Source organism: Falco cherrug, chromosome 1 (genome assembly GCF_023634085.1).
Source record: "Falco cherrug isolate bFalChe1 chromosome 1, bFalChe1.pri, whole genome shotgun sequence".
NCBI lineage: Eukaryota > Metazoa > Chordata > Aves > Falconiformes > Falconidae > Falco > Falco cherrug.
In genome coordinates this window covers 126,062,023-126,079,955 of record NC_073697.1, presented here as the reverse complement: position 1 = coordinate 126,079,955, position 17,933 = coordinate 126,062,023, and the positions used below count along the sequence as shown (strand labels likewise).

General features: G+C 53.0%; 2 long non-coding RNA genes across 2 annotated transcripts in view; one reads left to right on the top strand and one right to left on the bottom strand.

The window, feature by feature from the left end:
• The window catches only part of LOC129737529 (uncharacterized), a 57,104-nt gene that overhangs the window by 14,671 nt on the left and 24,500 nt on the right, over nucleotides 1-17,933 (top strand). The window lies entirely within an intron of this gene.
• LOC114015159 (uncharacterized) lies at nucleotides 5,446-11,337 on the bottom strand. Its single transcript, XR_003558922.2, has 3 exons — nucleotides 10,648-11,337; nucleotides 7,248-7,397; nucleotides 5,446-6,227 (listed from the first exon to the last, which is right to left on the bottom strand). It is a non-coding gene; the product is annotated as an uncharacterized LOC114015159 (long non-coding RNA).

Sequence of the window (17,933 nt, the reverse complement as noted above, 5' to 3'; positions counted from 1 at the left end):
AGTGACTCATTGGAGGCTGTCCCGGGGGAAGCAGGGAAACCAACTTGGGATTATTACTTTTTTTTTTAACCTCTGACATCCTTCCCTAGGCAGCCAGTCTGGGGCTGTACCTGCTGCCAGTGCTCCTGCCCTGAGCTCCTGCCCTGATCCCACTTTTCCGAGTGACTTTACTGTGCAGAGAAGAGCTTTCCTACGTCTGTTTGTGGCTGGGTTTTAATGTCTAACATTGTTCTGAGTTCTGTTCTTGCATCATGTGCTGGAGATTAGGAAATCGGTAGCGATAATAAATATCGCTGAATGAGTGGGTGTGGGCAGGAGGGAGGGAGAAGAGTGATTTAAAGGGCAAGAAAAACTGTGTGTTCCCCACGGGCAGCGCTCTTTTTGCAGGGGTGAGTCAAGCTTTTATGCCCCCTTTTGCAGGAGGCACCTGTGTGATAAAACAGTTCATTTTTGAGTGTGTGGTTGGAAATGCCTCTCAGCAAAATTGGGTTGTGTTGGGATATGGCGTGTGTCCCCCAAGCATCCCACCTCCCCTGCAAGTGGTGGTCCAAAATCCCCTTCCTGCTGGGGGGATGGGAGCTTGGGGATACAGGGTCCCCGTTAGCCATGTGCCGTTGTTCAGTCCCTTCTGGGCCGAGCACCAAAATCCCTTCGTTGGAAACCAGTTTGTTGAGTGTCTAGTGTGTGCTTCCTGCCTCTGGGAACACACAGCTTTGACTCTGTGACTCAGCCTGAATTTCTTCATCGTATAAACAACCATCACGTCTTGGGCTTTTCTCACGCTTTCCCTGCTGTAGTTTCCAAGCAGTTTGTAAACTGCTTGCAGACTCTGGCTGGTAACCCCTCCGGGCAGGCAGGTGAAGCAGCATTTGCTTCTCTTTAATTTTTCAAGAGGGGAAACTGAGGCTCCAAAAGCTGAAGTAACTTACCAGAAATCACGTAGGGAAATGATGGCAAAGCACAGAGCCCTGTGGAGACTGCAAGATTGCACCTTCGGTCTTGCTGTGGCTGAGCTGATGGCTTTGCTCCTTGTGCTTTGCCCCAGGCCGTGTTCAGGACGGAGGGGCAGAGCAGTCACCCAGCCTTGCTGTTCCTGGTCTTGAGCAAGATGCGCAGGTATCTCTGGATGCACTTCTCCTCTTTCCATGAACACTGTAGCTGCCGGGGCAGGGGATGCCCAGAGGGAAAGGCACTGCTGAAGCGGTGTTTGGGGAGCAGTTCCTCGTGGAGCTCCATGTGCAGCTTGTTGCAAGGTTCTTATCACTGCAGCCAGCGTCTGAGCAGCTCGAAAATGGCATTAGCAATATTCCTCTGGGGCAGGAAGATATTATCCCCTTTTTACAGAAGGGAAGGGCAGCTAATACAGCACAGGATTAGTGCTGGGATTTTTCTAAAGCTTCCTGGTTAAGAAGGCTGTGACTTGCAAGTCACTTCAGTTACTCAAGAGCCCGTGTGTAAAATTTCTGGTTGGAGCAGAACATTGAGCTTGGGTCTGTGATGGCCCAGTAACTCCAAGCTGCTCAGCAGCTGCAAGGTACCACAATGATTGCAAACGCCTTTTTTGGACCACTCCTTCCTCCTTGAGTTTTACCTACCAAGGTTTCCATCCTATTTTTTTTTTTTTTCATTTCCTGATATTTGCCTTGTGGCTGGGATGGGATGGGAGAGGCTTGGCAGGAGCAGGGGGAGATGCCATGGGGTGGGGGTGATAAGCAAATCTTTGAAAACAAAGTTCAGGCAAATGTATGACCAAGTGGAGAGTAGAATCCCTTAGCTGGTGATACGGCTCACCTTGGAGCAACCTGTGCAGTGTGTGAAGGCAAAGGGAGGAGCTCTGATGCTCTTTGTGTCTGGGGGAGCTTTGTGTGGCATCCTCCCTCACCCGCACAGGCGGCTGCTGCTGCTTGCTCTGTTGTACCTTTTGCACTCCTGCTTGATTCTTCTTGCTGGAGGCTTTTTGCTGGTGCTGCTCTTGCGTTCCCCTGTGCTTTTTCATGTGAAAATATGACGTCTTGCTTTCAGGACTGTTGTACGCTGTTTATTACAGATGGTTTGTGTTTGCTCTGCCCCATTGACTCACGGTATCAGAGCTGTGTATGCAGCTTTATTATAGAGTAAACCTGAAATCAGTTTTTAGCATGGGCTGTTTTTCCAGCTGGGAGATGGGAATAGCTGGCCGTGGAGCCAGGCACCTTGGGCCTGGGCAGTCTGTGTGGTGATCGCTTCCCTTTGGTCCCGAGAAATGCATTGCCTTGCGGGCACCGAGGATGGGAATGGTCCAGCTTGTCATTTCTGAGGTGGGGAGGGCTTGGCTTTCTCTTCTTTGGTTGTCTTTTGGGACTGGATGAGAGGAAACAGCTGTTGCTGGCAGCAGTGAAGTTGGTATCTGGCAAATAACTCCAGTTTATACAGTTAAAATCCCCAAGGGCAGGGGCAGAGTAGCCTGCAGGCAGGAGGGCAAGAGACCAACTCAGCTGAGCAGCCCTGTTGCCTGTCCCTGCTGGGGCATCTCCTGCTCCAACATTCGGGTAAAGTTGTCTGCCCAAGAGCTGTGTTTTGTTTTGATGGTTTTTGGCATCCCTTCCAGCACTTGGAAGAAGGACGATGAGATGTCGGTACAGGTAGAGCGAGTTCTGTGCTGACCTCCCCTTCTTGGCCAGGATTTAGCCGGATGCTCGTAAAAACTTCTTTCTCCAGCTCCTGAAACTTGTTCCAAGAGGCTCTGGCTGGTTTTGGGAGGCATGAAGATTTGCAAGACAACGGGGCACAGCGTTTAGTGTGTGCTAGCTGGGGGGTGGCTGCCCGCCCTCCAGGTGAAGCCCTGGCTGCACTGCCCAGCTGCAGCCCTGCCCGGCCGCTCGCTCAGCACCATCCTTGCCTGCCGCAGGGAGCTGGGCCGCATGCTGCTTCCCTGGCGCCCCGAGTGAGGGCAGAGGCGGCTGTTTTGGTAATGAATCTAAAAGCGACTCATTCTTAAAATGTGTTGAGGCCTGCCGAGAGCATCCTTGCTGGGATGAGGTGGAGAGAGGCTGTATAGGTCTCCACACCATCCCAAGGTGAGGCCAGAACCAGCTGCTGGGAAGGAGCTGGGTGACCTCAAATGTGCTTTTCACAGGGTGGTGATGCTGGGAAGCTGAAGGTCAGGAGTGTGGGCATCTGAAACAAGATTTCACCAGGAAATCCCCTTAGAGCAGGACACTGCTGTCGGTTCTTCCCTCGGCCATGGTCCATCTTCAGCCCTGAGTGGGAGCTACATGACAAACATCTGACTACTGGCATTGCTTGTTTTTTGTTGTGTGTTTTTTTTTTTTTTTTTTTTTTAAACTCCCCCTGATTACCTGTACTCTGACCTCAAAACAGCACGTGGTTTTTGAGCCCTGCTGGGCGAGGACAACACCAGCAAGGCCGATGGGTTTCTGTGTGCTTCAGGGTTTCTTGCCCAAGTGCCTCTGGTTCTCTACAGACCTGGTGGGCTCCCCTGCCGGGGAGAGTCCTCGGTCATAAAGAGCGGTGCTAACGGAGGATTAACGGTTAATCAGTTGTTCATGGAGGGTTATAAACAACCTGTTGGGCTCTTTAACACCTTTTGCTGATGTGCTCGTTGCCCTTCATAACACATTCCTGTCTGTCTGATGCAGCCTTGTAACCTCGATTAATCACCTGTTAGCTCCTGCTGCTGAATGTGGCTTGGATGGTGCTCAGCAGCCTGTGGACCTCACCTGCTGTGCCAGGATTTCCCAACTGCTCGGGGGACCCAGCGAGGGCTGGTGGGGAGCCCCATAGAGCACGCGAAGAGCAGGGAGGCTCCGCAGCGCTTGTGCTTCGTGCTGTGCCCTCCCCATGCCCTGCTCTTCCCCAGGAGCTGGGGATGGAGACGTTGCTGGGAGAGGTTTTAGGGTGTCAACGACCACCTCAGAGGGCAGGTCCAAGGGAAGGTCTTCTGGGTTGACCCCACTGAGGCAGGATCCAGCGCTGAAGGTTTCTGTATCCGTCATGTTGATGTAGCAATGGACCCTGTTTCCCCCCCGGGTCAGCTCCCACCTCCCAGGAGATGAGTCCCGGCCCTGTGCAGCAGCTCCCTGCCTGGTGGAGGAGAAATGTCCAGCTCTCCTGTGCTGGTTTTGGTGCTCTCCTTCTGGCGTTTGGGGTACAGCATGCACCCTTCCTCCGGGATGCTGGGGAGCTCGCCTGGTTAAGCAAACACTGCTGGGATATTACCTGTCTGTTAACCTGTCAGCGCTGTTTTGCAGCTCCATTTAATCTCTGGTTGTGGAATTTCCCCTGCAGTTTCTGCCTCCCCCTTGCTGCCCCCTTCCCACGATCAGGGTAATTAAATATTGTCTGAGTCCCGTCACTTAATGGCCCGGTTGTTTGCCAAGGGGAGATAACCGAATGTTTGCTTGCTGTAGACCAAGGACATGGGCAGCTCGTGCCCAGACAGGGCAAGTCACCAGGCCATGGGGTGACGCTTGCGTGTGACATGTGGCTGCAGTGGCAGAGCTCTTCCCACGGGGCACAGCAGCACCTGCAGCCAGTGCTGGGAAGGGACGTGTCTGGAGCAGCCTCTGCCCTTTGGATGCGTTTCTACTCTGCTCTGATTAGTTAAATACCAGTGTTGCTGTGTCTTCAGAAACTCTGGTCAAAGGAAAGGTCTACCCATGAAAGGAGGTTCCACTTCTTACATTTTTTAATATTCCCACTTCTTAGGTATTTTTTTTCCTTGCTTGTTCTAAGTTGCTGTTTGAATATTTTTTTTTTTAATTTTTTTGCTGAAGCTTGAGGCTGTTGGTAGATGCTCACCCAAGTCTAGGACAGGAGAGCTGGCCAAGTGCTGGTGTCCCCACTGTCCCCCTGTCCGCACGGGGCTGTGAGTGGAGATGACAGTTGGCTCTGGATGGAGGAAGCAGAGACCAAACGTTCATCATGGGCAAAGTCAAAGGGTCCTGGGCTTTGCTGCACGTCCTAGAGCTGTGTGCCCGGGTTGGAGCAGGTCAGCTGGCAGGTGCTGTGTCTGTTCCCTTGCCGAGGCTAGTCCCTTCCAGCCGTACCTCTGCCGCGCGGTGAAGGTTGGTGGTTTCTCCACCCACGTGAAATGGTCTCACGGCCAGTGTATGGGCTGGGCTCTCCCTGCCTGCCCAGTGCCCTGCGGGGAGCGTGCGCTGGAGGCATGGGCCAGGTCCTTCCTTCGTGAGATGGTGATGGGGCTCTCACAGCCCAGCACACCCTTGCCGGAGCCATCCTTAATCCTTGGGATGGGGCAGGGCATGTGGCATGTGTGCCAGAAGAGCCCAGCTTGCCTTTCTCTGCCGAATGGATGGGTGCTAGTGAGGAAAAAAATTTCCAAGGACCCTGTCAGCCTGAAAGCCTGTCCTGTTTTGTTTTTGGTTTTTTGTTTTGTTTTGTGTGGTTTCTTTTTTTTTTTTTTTTTTAACTGTTGTGCTCAAGTCTTTGCCAGGCTTTAAGCTAAACACGGGGCCTGGGGGTGAAAGCAAGCTCCCATCTGGAGCACGCCCAGGGAGACCAGCAGTGATGTCTATACCTGTCACCTGCCAGCCACACAAAACACGGGCTCTGGTTTATTGTTTGCTGTGCTGTGGGGTGATAACTCACCTTTGGGGAAGGCAGAGGTGTGGTGGCACGGCTGTGCTGCCCACGCATCGCCCCTTCCCCCCGCCCAGAGGTGGCTGCCTCGCAGCACTGGTTCAGGTGCCTGTGGCTCCGTTTCAAGCATCTCGGTGCTGGAAAGCTTCGTGCTTGGACAGCATAAAGAGGTTTATAGACCTGCTACTACTTCTAAGCGAACAGGCAAGTCAGGTTTTACATCCCAGGAGCTCTGAACTCAGTCCACACAGTCTGCCCGGGAGGTGGAGTTTCCCTTGCAGAGGGCTTTGGGATCCTCTGGAATGATGAGCCATATGTCAGTGATGGATTTAATACTTAAGGCTGTCTGTGAAAGCCAACTTTCTTAAGCCAGAAACAAAGTCCTCTAGTGGAAAGCTCAGAAGGAAGAAAACTCCCAAATTATGATTTCTGGATAGTCTTTAATTTTAGGGATTAGGAGTCAAATTTCTGAATTTCTCCAAGGTTACCGTGAGCACAGTTATAAATTAAAAGTGCTGCAGAACTGAATGCTGTTGCCAGAGCTCTCTAAGTCTGGATGCCGCTTGGCTGCAGATGTCCTTGCTTCACCTTTCCGCAGTCGAGGGGAAAAAAACGTTTACACTTGGCTAGAGAAAAGAGTGTAAATAGTAAAATACTGAGCTGGTGCCCTGTGAAACCCATCACGTAGCCGGGCCCCCCAGCCTGGCCCCGCTCCGCTCGCTGGGGCTGGGCTCCGAGCGAGGAGCTGGGCTGGCCCCAGAGCCCTGGCTGTGCTGGGACCTTCCAGCGCAGACCTGGCTCTTGGCTGGTGCCTGACCTGGTCCGGCACTTGGGACGGATCTGGATGCTGGGTTTGCTGGGGGAGGTTTCTCCGGCAGCGCTGGGTGCTGCAGGCTGAAGGCAGTGCTGTGTGGCCTCGTTTTCCTCCACTGCTAGCGAGACCACCCATCTCTTCCCATCTTCTTAATTTTTTTTTTCAATTAAAGCCTGTTTCTATGCCATGTTACCAAGGCCTGGGCTGTGATGCCACAGCTGTGCTTATGGGGCTTTCTTTGCTGCCTCTGACAGCAGGTTTTCACTCTGGTTTCGAAAGGAGCCTTGCAGCAGATTGAGCGAAGCATGGACCCCATGCTCCTCTAGCCCTACTGCAGCTGCAAGGGATTTGGAAGTTACCAGCCCTCATCCTTCCAGAAGATGCTAAGCTTGTGATTACATGTATTGTGTTTTGGAGCCTGGATAGTGGGGCTTTGCTCTCACAGCTCTGTTCCTGGCAGGATTAGTGCCCTGAGGAAGCGGGAAAGACAGCTCCATGGGTGCTGGGGGACGAAAACCCAGCTCAGTTCAAGCATTGGAACCAGCTGCCCGGAGAGGTGGTGGAATCACCATCCCTGCAAGTGTTTAAAAAATGCATAGATGCGGTGCTTAGGGACGTGGCTTAGTGGTGGGCTTGGCAGCGCTGGAGTAACAGTTGGACTTGATGGTCTTAGAGGTCTTTTCCAACCAAAATGATTCTATATTCCTGAGTATCTGAAATCCAGGAGCCACCTGGGAGAGGGCCAGCGGCTCCCCCAGCATCCCACCGCTGTGGGCAGGAGCTCCACCAGCCATTCCCCTGTTTTCCCCACCCCCCCTGAGCCATTTAGTACCTGTGAAGGGCTCCAGCATCTCCCCTTGCCCCTACACTTGAAATGAAGTTGCTGACTGCACGGCCTCCCTTTTGTCTTCCCTTCCTGAAGCTTGTGCTACCTCTTGAGCTGGCTCAAAGGCTCTCCTTCGGCGGCGAGGCTCAATAGACACTACAGAGAAATGAGAGGAGGAAATTAAACACAGTGGGTGTTGGGCCAGCACCCTGGAAGCTGCTCCGTGACCGGGCTGCCAAAGACCCCGGCTCAGCTCTGTGGCTCAGAAGTCCCTCGGTGGTGGGGAGGAATGAGAGCACGGGGAGCGACAGGCTTTTGTTTGACCACCAAGAGAGAGCAGAAGTCTTCCCAGGCAGCCAGCCAGGTTGTGCCCTGGGGATATGAGATGCAGCCAGGCCCCGAGCCTGGTCCCCAGCGCTGCTCTGGGGGCTGCTGGCATCGCTGTGCTTGGGGACGGTGGGGGGTGGCCAGCCTGGTCCCAGCTCAGCATCCCAGAAAGCCCTGTCACTTAGGATGAAGTCTTGGTGCCAGCACACTTGGGGCGATGGGAGCCAGCACAGGTACTGCAGCCCCTGGTGCTCGGGAAACTTCATACTAAAAATAGTTTGGTGTTGGCTTTGTGCGGTGCTTCGTTCTCTTTCTGGTTTTTGCAGAGGCTTTGGGAGTGCTGCTGGGCAGGTGTTGCTGCTCGGGGGTGTCCTGCCCCATACGCTCTGTGCACCCTGTGCTGCTCCAAGCCAAGCAGCGAGCACTGCAGCCGTGGCAATTTCTGGAATTTCATGCTTATTAAAGGTTTGGAGATAATTGGTTTTTTTTCTTAAAATCAGAGATTTTGGTGTTGAGTCAGTACACTGTAGTCTCATTAGTCTCATTTTTCTTTTTTATTAAGTAACTTTGTAGCTCTTTGCTTTGTAAAGTTAAGTCTGAAAACACAACCCTGAAGTCTCAAAAGCCAGAAAGCAAATGAAAAGGATGTAAACAAAATTTTCTGTATGTTCAAGTGTTAGGATTCTTTTTTCCTTTTTTTTTTTTTTTTTTTTTAAAAAAAACCCATCTTGTGATTTTCACCACTGAGCTTGAGGAGTGGTACAATTACCTTACACTGGTGATACGCTCTAGTGCCTGGGGAAGCCTGATGTTGGGTTATCCTGGAGATACCTAATTAAGCTTAATTTAAAAAAGAGCTGCTTTTACTGAAGTTGGCAGCACATTAACTTCCTTTTCATATACCACAAGTATGTTTGGAAGGGCTTTTGGATGTTGCTTCTATGGCTGAGTGGTGTCATCGTGCTAAAGAAGCAAAACCCCAGCCTTGCTCAGGCTGCTGTTGCTGCAGCGGCTGGGCATCACGGTACCCCCATTGCTGGGGGGTGCCTGGGCTCTGCCCTCTGCGTTCCCAGCCCCTGGCAGGCAGTGTGGCTGCGTCTCAGCAGGTGACCGCTTTGGTTGCTTTAATGCACCAGCTTGCATGCTGGACGAACATGGAGCAGAGGTGCCACGTGCTTTGGGATGAGGTGACAACCGGACATCGGCGGTGGCCGTGACCTCTTCACCATCCCAAGCGGGAGCCGCCGGAGCCCGGGTGCTTGCTTGCTGGCATGGGCAGTGCTGAGGGAGGCTGTCAGGTCGCTCCAGTCTAATTATGGCCGGGCCTTTCTCCCCACATCTCTCAAGATTTTTATTTTTTTTTTTTTTTAAGTGGTAGATTCTGTCCGGGGCTGTTTTAGAGGATTAATATCCCCAAGTGCGTGCTGCTCTGCCGCGGTACAGGAAGGCAGCGTGCGAGGCTGGCTCACCTGTAACGGCTCGTTACTGGGGATTTTGGGTTTGCTCTCGGCCACGTGAGCAGGCTGGCTGGCACTGTATGATTAAATTAGTTTCTAGGAGAACAAATCCCGGATTAGCGTAGCCATTTGCCATGCTGAAAGTGGAGCCCTGCTAATTAGGTTTATGTAACGGGCTCGCATGGCGTCCTGTAATCGGTGAGGGGCACGGGGGGAGAGCTGGGGCGGCTGTGCTGGTTAATTGGGAAGCACGCTGGGGTCCCTGGGGACCACTGGAACTGCTGAAGTCTGGGCTGAACTTCTGCAAATTAAAAAAAAAAAAGGCATTGCAAAGCATTGCTTCCAGCAGTACCAAGAAATGCGTGCTGTGCAATGGAGCTACCGTTGTTCTCTGCTTGTTGCTGGGACTGGAGATATCTCCGACCTCTTGTCTCGTGTCACAGGCACCTTTTCCTCCGGACCGTGGCAGCGCAGAGGCTGCAGCTGCTCCCTGGCCGTGCTGCCCTGCTCAGCGTTGCTGGGCAGCCTCTGCCTGTCTCGCAGGACTAGGTGCCTGTGCACCTGGAAGGTGAAGCATCATCAGGAGGTGGTTATCCCACCAGTGTTGCCTCCTTTTGCGGGGTTAATTGAAGTGGCTGTGGCACTGTGTCAACATGCGGCATTGCTCGTGGGTGCGTGCAACAGCCGAGCATCGGTGGACCCCTCGTACTGCAGACTGCGGTTCAACTCCTGCCCAAAAGCGAGGTGTGGGCTTTGCCAGGGCCCCAGATGCGGGCAGATTCCTGTGGGAGATGCTTTGTTTCCCGGGTCTGTTGGCGCAGTTACAATTTCCCGGCTGGGTAGGCAACGCGCAGCATCTGGATGGCCCAGCCAGCCCGCTCCCTCCTGCTGAACAAACTCCAGTAAAAATTGCCCAGCGAACCTCAGTAAAAAATTAATGGAGTAGTCAAAGGCTAATCCGTCCCAGGGAAATGTAGATTAAATCCCTGCAGCAAGGGGAGACTTTTCTTCCAGCTGTGATGGAATTGTGAATTTTCCCTTTGGCTCCCTGGCCACCGTTCCCCCTCCTCTGCTGGCGATGAGGGAGAGTGGCACAAAGGAACGTCGTTGGCATCGCAGTGACAGGGGAAAGGAGCTGGCTCTGTGACAGCTTGGTGGGCTCTATAGCAAGAGGCAGAGCTGCCACTCCTGCACATAGGTGGGATGGAGACGGGGATCAGCTGGGGCTGAGGACTGCTCACCGGGGCATGTTTCTGGGGTGCCAGGGCGGGGAGAAAAGCCTTTGTGCAGCTGGTGGGTTTTGCTAGGTGTAATGGGAGGGTGGAGGTGGGGATGCAGCGAGGCACGTCCCGCGTGTCCTGCATGCCAAGGCTGTGGCAGTGCGATGCAGCGGGCAGGGTCTGTGAGCATCAGTGCATTGCAGAGCTGCAGCACACCCCCCTCGGGAGCCATGCTGTCCCCACCCAGCACCCTGCGAGCCCCTGGGAATGGGGTGCAGGGCCTTGGTGTGACCCTCGGGGATTTAAATTGGGGCAGGTCCTAGTAATAGGAGGTCCGGTGGGAATGCTACAGCTGCCCTCTAGGAAGACACCCCCCCCACCCCCCCCTCGATGGATGCTTACATGGCGATGAATGCTGCCGGTTTGCAGGGCATGCTCCTGGAGCCTGGGCTTTCCGCGCTCCCTGGCAGAGGAATGTTCACCTGGGAGGGGGGGGTAATGGGGCAGCACCTGAACACCCCTGCTGTGGGTTGTACCCTGCGTGAGCAGGAGCCGGAACGGTGGCTGTGGGTGATGTCCCTGTTCACGGTGTGCAGGGGCCGAGGGCGGGAGCAGCAGCCGGGCCAGCAGCGCGCACCTCTCCTGCTGCGGCGCGGAGCATCGGTGCTGGCGGAGGATGCAGGGGCTGGTCTGGATCGGGGTGTCCTCGCGGCGCTGGCTCGGTCAGGCTGGTGCGGCTGGTGCTGTGACGGCAGAGCAGGGATGCAGAGGAGGTCGCTGCTGTCCCGAGCCTTCACCTTTGGGAGCGGTGGTGGCTTGTCCTCCCTCTGCTGGCATTTCAGTCCTTAGGGCCAGCTCTAAGCCCAGCTGATGGCTTCGGGTCGCAGGCAGGGACTGTTCAGCTCTAGCTCCCCTTGGCACGTTGCACAGTAGAGACTTGACACCCCGCAGAGACAATCCCCGTGGGCAGGTGATGTCCCGGGAGCGCGCTGCGGCTGTTGCATGTCATATGGGCTTTTCCTGCTCCTCGTGCTCCGTGCACATCCATCCTCTGCTTTATCCCTGTGTGTCCAGCCCACCACCAATAGTGCTGCAGAGCTTTGATCTGCTCCTAGTGATTAAATTCGTATCATCCAGACTGACAGCTTAATATACCTCAGCGAGGCCGTGCTAAATTAGTTGCCAAAGCTGCAGAAATGCTTTCTGACAGCTACAGGCACTTGATATGTGTGGTGGGTTTTTTTTCTTATTTTTCTTAGTGTACGGTAAGGGTTGCTTTTGCTCTATTCGGGGCATCCTTCCTCGAGTTTCATGTAAACTGCTTCACCACTGCTGGAGCTGCTTTCTGTCTGTTGAGTGGAAACAGCTGCCCTGGAGCACAGCTGCGGGCGCAGGGTCTGGTGTCTGTGTGGGAGCGGGCTCGGTGCTCACATGCAGAAATACTGTGTCATCGTATTTTCAAATTTATACGCTATATATATGTCTTAGCTTGTGTTGAATTTTTGTTTTGTGAAAATGATGTGCTGGCTGAACCTGGAGCAATCAGGTGGGTCCAAACTCTCCCTGCGCCCAGAGGTCTCCTTAACATCAATGCTGGGCAGCCAGGCTTGTCCTCGGGCTGGTTGACCATGGCTCAAGCCATGTAATGACTGTGAGTCTGCGTTAGTGGTGTTGCGCTGGGGCCTCTCATTTGGCACTGGCAGCCCTTCAGCTGTGATGTGAAGCCCTGAAAACCACCAGTGAGAAGTGAGATTAGATACGTATAGATATATATGGGCCATAAAAAGCACGCTCATCCCTGCATCCCCAGGGGTAAGGAGCTTGCTGCTGCTTCCTTCCAGGTGAAGCTCACGGTCACATAACTCCAGCATCAGCTTCCAAGTGGGTCAGGTCCAAGGGTCAGGAATTAGCATCCGTGGGCACTGGCCAGCCAGCATCCAAGCCTGTGGGCAGGGGTGGCAGCGGGGACGGCTGTCCCCAGGCACCGGCTCAGCAGGGCGAGCCCCTTCTGATGTTGGCAGAGGTAACTGAATGCCTTGTTTTTTTGGGATTCCCTGGAGCAGATGATAACTTTCACGTCCCCGTGGATGCTCCGGGCCTGGCTTCCTCCACCAGTGAGCTGCAGCTATTTCAGAGTGAAATACAGCACTTTGCTGGTTTCTGAGCCCAGTGGAGGAGCAGCAATTAAAATGCCTTTGATGAGGATCTGCCGGCAGCATGCCTGTTCCATAGCATTAGATTTGTGTACCAAGTTTTCTGCCAGGATTGGGACAGCTTCTCCCTTCTTCTTCCAAAAATGTGCCGTAGCTTTGGATTTCCATGTGCACAATGACAGACTGGGGTTATGGGATGCGAGGCATCCCTTTCTGCAAGAGGCGCCCATGGGTTTGATCAGAGAGGGAAAACCAGACTTGAGATTCACTTTGAACTAACCGTTTTCAGCCAACTTGGAGAAAGTGTTCTCCTTGCCAAGAGCTTGAAGAAAAAAAGAAAAAAACCAACCACCCTTCATAATTGCCACATTCAGAGGAAGGAATTCTAAATAAAAAGTTAATCTCCTCCAAGGATTAGCAAAGCATGCGGCGTCTTGTCAGATGTGGAAGCAAAGTGGAGGCCTTAATTTTTTAAGACAAGAGGGATGTTTCTGTTCAAGTCTGTCTCCGCCACGTGCTGTCCGAGTGACCCGCGCAGGGCTGGAAGGGCCCGAGGTCTCTTGTCCCCTCTGAGGAGGACGAGTTGGTGCTCTCAGGCTGTGCATGGCCATGGTGAAAGGCAGCCGTGCAGGTGGCTGACCTGCCTCCTCCAGCTCCGGCTCTTCTGTGTAAATAGCTTACTTTGGCTGAGTATTCCTCGTATGACATTGTGCAAGAGATTGGGGTGCTGCTCTTTGTACCAGGGTCTTCAGTCTCCTTGAAAAGAGAGATTGCTGCAGCATCTTTCCAGCCGCAGGAAAGAACAGTTTAATTTATCAACTGCAAACTGGAAGAGGTGGCCACTGGCTTTGGGAGTTGCTGTTTTTGGCAGCTGAGCTCCAAAGACACCCGTACAGTTTGGCTTTTGCAGGGCCTGAGCGCACGGAGTTATTAGTCGCTGTTAATTGCGGTAGGAGGTTTGGGAGTTGGTGCCTGGACATGGCTGCACGGAATTAAAAGCTGCTGTTTCCAAGTGTGGGAGTCCTGGTGAAACTCCTCTGTTTCCCAGGCTGACAGGGGATGCTTTCCAGCACAGTAATGGGGGAGCTGCCACGTGTCCCCCTGGTTTCCTGAAAAAAAAGCAGCAACTTGTAGGTTTGGTTACTTCCCTCCCTGTGTTTGTAGGTTTTTTGATTGTGGTTTGTCAATTATCTGCTTCATCTTTGTTTCACCGCTGATGAAGGTATATGCAAACCCCAGGCTTGGCTTTTGAAACACAGATGCAAATCAGACGTGGTTAACTTGAAGATGTTGTCTCCACCATACAGGAGGTCAGGTCTACCCACAGCCTGGCATCCCCAAGCTCCAGCCCCACTGCAGCAAGCACAGGGCTGGGTGGGAAGCACCCATGGGAGCTGCCCATCTTCTGGAACTGGAACTTCTTCATGGCACAGCCAGGCGTGATATGGTGCTGAGCAGAAAGAAAAGTTTAGCACGATTTGCTGTCCCCAAATCCCTGCAGCTTGCCCGGCATCACTGGGGGTCAGCAATGCTCTGGCCATGCACTGAGCTCTGGTTTGTTTAATATTTTCTCGGTATCGGGAGAGCCTGGGTGAGCTGAGTTTCTTTATTCTGGATGCTGACACAGGAACACCCCAGCGGGATTCAGTGGGAAACATTCATCTCCGCTGCTCATCCCATTTTTTTCTGTCACTTGCCACCTCCCAAGCATTGCGTGCCACCTGGGACAGGCAGCCCTTTCCTATTACTCTATTTATATTTATCTATTATATTTATTTACTGATTACTATCAGTTGGTACATCAGCTGAAAATGCCTCGAGGTTGTTAGCCTGTGCTGGCTGGTCGGGTTGGTGCTCACACACCGACCTGCCTTGTCCCTGTTAAGGGCTCACTGGGCGGACTGGAGGAAGACGCTTTTGCTGCTGGTCATTTACACCTGAGCCCGACTCGGTGGGGGAGAGCCTCTGCGACTGCAAGAGGTTAAAATTTTGCCCCTGTGTTTACTTTAGTTGGCTGCCACACTGCATAATAACCTGTCAGCACTTCAGGTGGGGATTTATTTGTGCATTAAAAATTGCCTGGGGCGGGCGGATGCAGACACTCTGCAGCATGCTGGAAAATGTGCCTCCAGCGTAAAAACAGCCTCTCCAAATATTTCACCCTTTTAATAAGTACATTTAATTAAAGTCATATAACTTTTTTTATTATTATTAAAAAGGAGGGAAGGGAGGAAAAAAAGAAGTGGGGCCTGCTGAGGCTGCAAGCAAAGACTGGAATACAAAGAGGGGGTTTAAATGTGCGTATTTAATGGAAAAGTCATCAACAACATGTTGTGTTTCTCTTTATTTCCCAGCCTTGCTTTTGATTGTGGATAGAAAGTTGAAGGGAGTTTCTGGGTTTCCAGACTGCCTTTTCTTTCCCTCTCTCCATCCACTTCCCTTCTCTTGAAATTTTGTAGAATTATTAATTTTTCCAAACAAAGTTGCCAAATGATGTTGCTCTTGGATAGACTCACAATTGCTTTCTCTTTGCTTGTTTAACCTTCTATTTCTTTAAGTTGGATCCGGTGAATCTTTAAGCCAGCGCTTCTATTGTGAGCACCTCAAGGTCCCTGCAAACCATTTTCCAGTCCCTGTGGAGGAGGAATAGGAGGAGCTTTGGGAAGGGGCAGTGAGGTGGATCTCTTGAGGTCCTTGATGGGAAGATGCCTCTCGGTGTGGGGCTGTGTGCTAATCCCCAGTTGTGCTGGGCGAGGGGGGGTGTCTGCATGGGGGTGCGGGGGTCGGGGGGAGCCCGGTGCACACCAGCCCTGTGGGATGGGGGCTATGAGGCCACCGTGGCCCCAAGCGTGCCCACCCTGATCTGAGGTCCTGTTTGTTTTCTGTGGCATTGCCTTGCCCCTCACCAAGAGATTAAGCTGGGCTTAACCTTCCACGGAGGAGCACCGCTCGCTGCTGGCGGTGCGGGGGCTGCCGGGGTGCTAGCCTCCCCTCAGCGTCACAGCTGACATCCGCGGTTGTGCCAGGAGCAGAGGAGAAGGGGGGATTTCAAAGTTCTGCTAAGTCCAATTTGATCAAATTCCATATGGGAATGTGGTGAGAGATGAGCGTTACACAAAGCGCCTTTATCCCAGCGTGGATGGCATTAAAACAAGATGTGCTTGAGTGTGGTGTGGCCAAGGGTAGGGGAGGCTTCTCCGTGGGGCTTGGCTTCCTGCTGCTGCAGGCACGCGATGCCCTGAGATGCCATCAGGTAACCAATTTTTAGGATGATTCTGCAATTTTTCTCAGAGCTAAGGATGGGAGACAGGAGAGAGCACTTTTCACAGCCAAAATTGCTGACAGTTTTGAAATGTTGCTGTTACACCTACAAGCGTAGAACAAGCTCAGTGTTCTCCAGTGAGAGCCTTAAATGCTGCTGTATCGTCAGTGGGAGCTGGAAGCCATGCAGATAATTGCTCTGGAGTGTGAGCTTGCTCTCCATCCCCACAAGCACCACTGAAACAGGTGAGCAGGATCCGTGAGGGGGGGAGCCTGGCTGCCTCCTGAGCCGTGACGTCTGTGTACATAGTACTGGTGGCGATGGGATGTTGTGACTGCGCTTTCTTTTTCCTCCAAGGAAGATAAGACTTGCAAAACAAAAGGAAAAAAGTCTGGTTTTGCAGCCAGTCTGTGCAAGTGCCAAATGCTCGTGGGTTTTTCTGTCATGCAGGATCGTTGTGTATTGCATTTCCAAACCCGGCACCCCAAGAGCTTTCCCCATCAGTTTCTCTGAAATGCAGTTTTGCAAGATTTTGGTGCTGCTGTTTCTTTGCATGCCCTTGTGTGCTGGTCCCTCTCTTTCTGATGATTGGTTTTTTTTTCTGAAGGAGAAATCTGGTGGGTTTGAAGTCTGAAGGAGGGCAGAAGGGTTGTGGACAATAATGGATGTTCTCCTTGGCATTGGAGCCTTGCTGGTGATGAGGAGGTTTGTGGGAAGGGGAAGCTTTGCAAACCTCCTGATACAAAACAAAACAGTATTTAATAGAATAGAGGGGCAGGTAAAGAGTAGGAAAATGCAGTCCCATGCTGTGCTTGCCCTCCCTCCTCCAAGGCATTGCCCCAGCCCCTGAGTGTGTCTCTGCAGGCAGCTTTGCTGGCCCTGCCTGGCTCAGGGTAGGGATATCGAGGACCAAAGATCATATTTGGAAATGCAAATACATGGCATGATTTGCTCCAGATCCTGAATCCTACTGGAATGCAGCAGTGCAGGGTCACTGCTGGGGAGACTGGGGGCTGCCCTCCCTGCCAGAGCACAGAACATGGCCTTCTTGTGCCTGCCGAGCCTGGGCCAGGATAATAGTCCCTTCAGCCAAGATCCACAGAAGGATTTGGGCTCTTTGCGCTGATTTCCTTGGGAGCTCAAGTGCTGAAGGAGGAGTTAGGAGCCTTTTTCTGGGGATCCGGCTCGTGGGTGCAAGGTGGCTGTTGGCCAGCATTAAGTAGCGATCTCTTCCAAAGATGCTGTGATCCCTGTCCATGCTGAGGATGAATTTTCCCCCATGGGCATAATCCAGTAGAGATTAGATGGATGCAGGGTTAAGCAAGTGCCTCCTGGGCTGTCGGGGCGGCATGTGGGGCTGCAGGGTGGTTGAGGGCTCTCGGCTTTCTGACTGGGATGGGGACCTGGTAAAACTGCCTGGGAGAGGGGGATGCCGGTGCTTTTTGCCTTCCCTTTGCAGCAGGATAGGCACAGGAGTGTGTTGCTTTGCAGCTGGAGCTGGCTCCTTCCAGCTGGTGACTGTCTGGATTTACGGACTAGGGAGAAAACGAGATGGCTTTCTTCTGCGTGCCTGGGGGCCTGTGAGGAGCTCGGTGCTCCTGACCCAGCAGGTTTTGTGGCCAGGCTTGAGGCTTTTGGAGGAAGACACCAGATGGGGCTGCAATGGGGCAGGAGCATGCAACCGCTCTCCGGTCCTCAGGCAGTCACCAGATCTCATCTCAACCCTAAATCCAGGTCATATGAATCTTTATTTTTCTTTTCCTCTCCCGCCTGGAGTCTGCTCTATTCATTTCTGTTTCAAGCGAATGAACCCGCTGTAAAGGAGACTTGCATTCCTCTGTATAATCTTAGGCAAGCATGGCCTGGCTGCCGTTTCTCAATTAAGCGGAGTTTCTCTTGCCTTTCATTCCCTGTCCCCTGGCATCCTAATTGGAGGTGCTGCACCCTGCTCGGCTGTCTGGGGGGGACACGGGTGCCTTTGGCGTGGTGCACAGGGTCAGCGCCGGCTGCCTCGGCAGAAGGAGCTGCTTTGCCGTCGGGGTGCTGCAGGCAGCCATGCCGTGCCGAGCCGCTCCTTTGCGCTGCTTGCTCCATTTTGTTTTCTTTCTGGCAGAGGGAACAAATTTCCTTTTGCATGAAACTGAATTAATTTAGCCTCTCCACAAAGCGTCCCTTTTGTCTTTCTCCATCTCATTCCTGAAGTGCGGGAGCGTGCATCGCCTGCCCTTGAGCCGCACTGGTGGCCGGGGTGGAGCAGGGGCACAGGGCTGCGC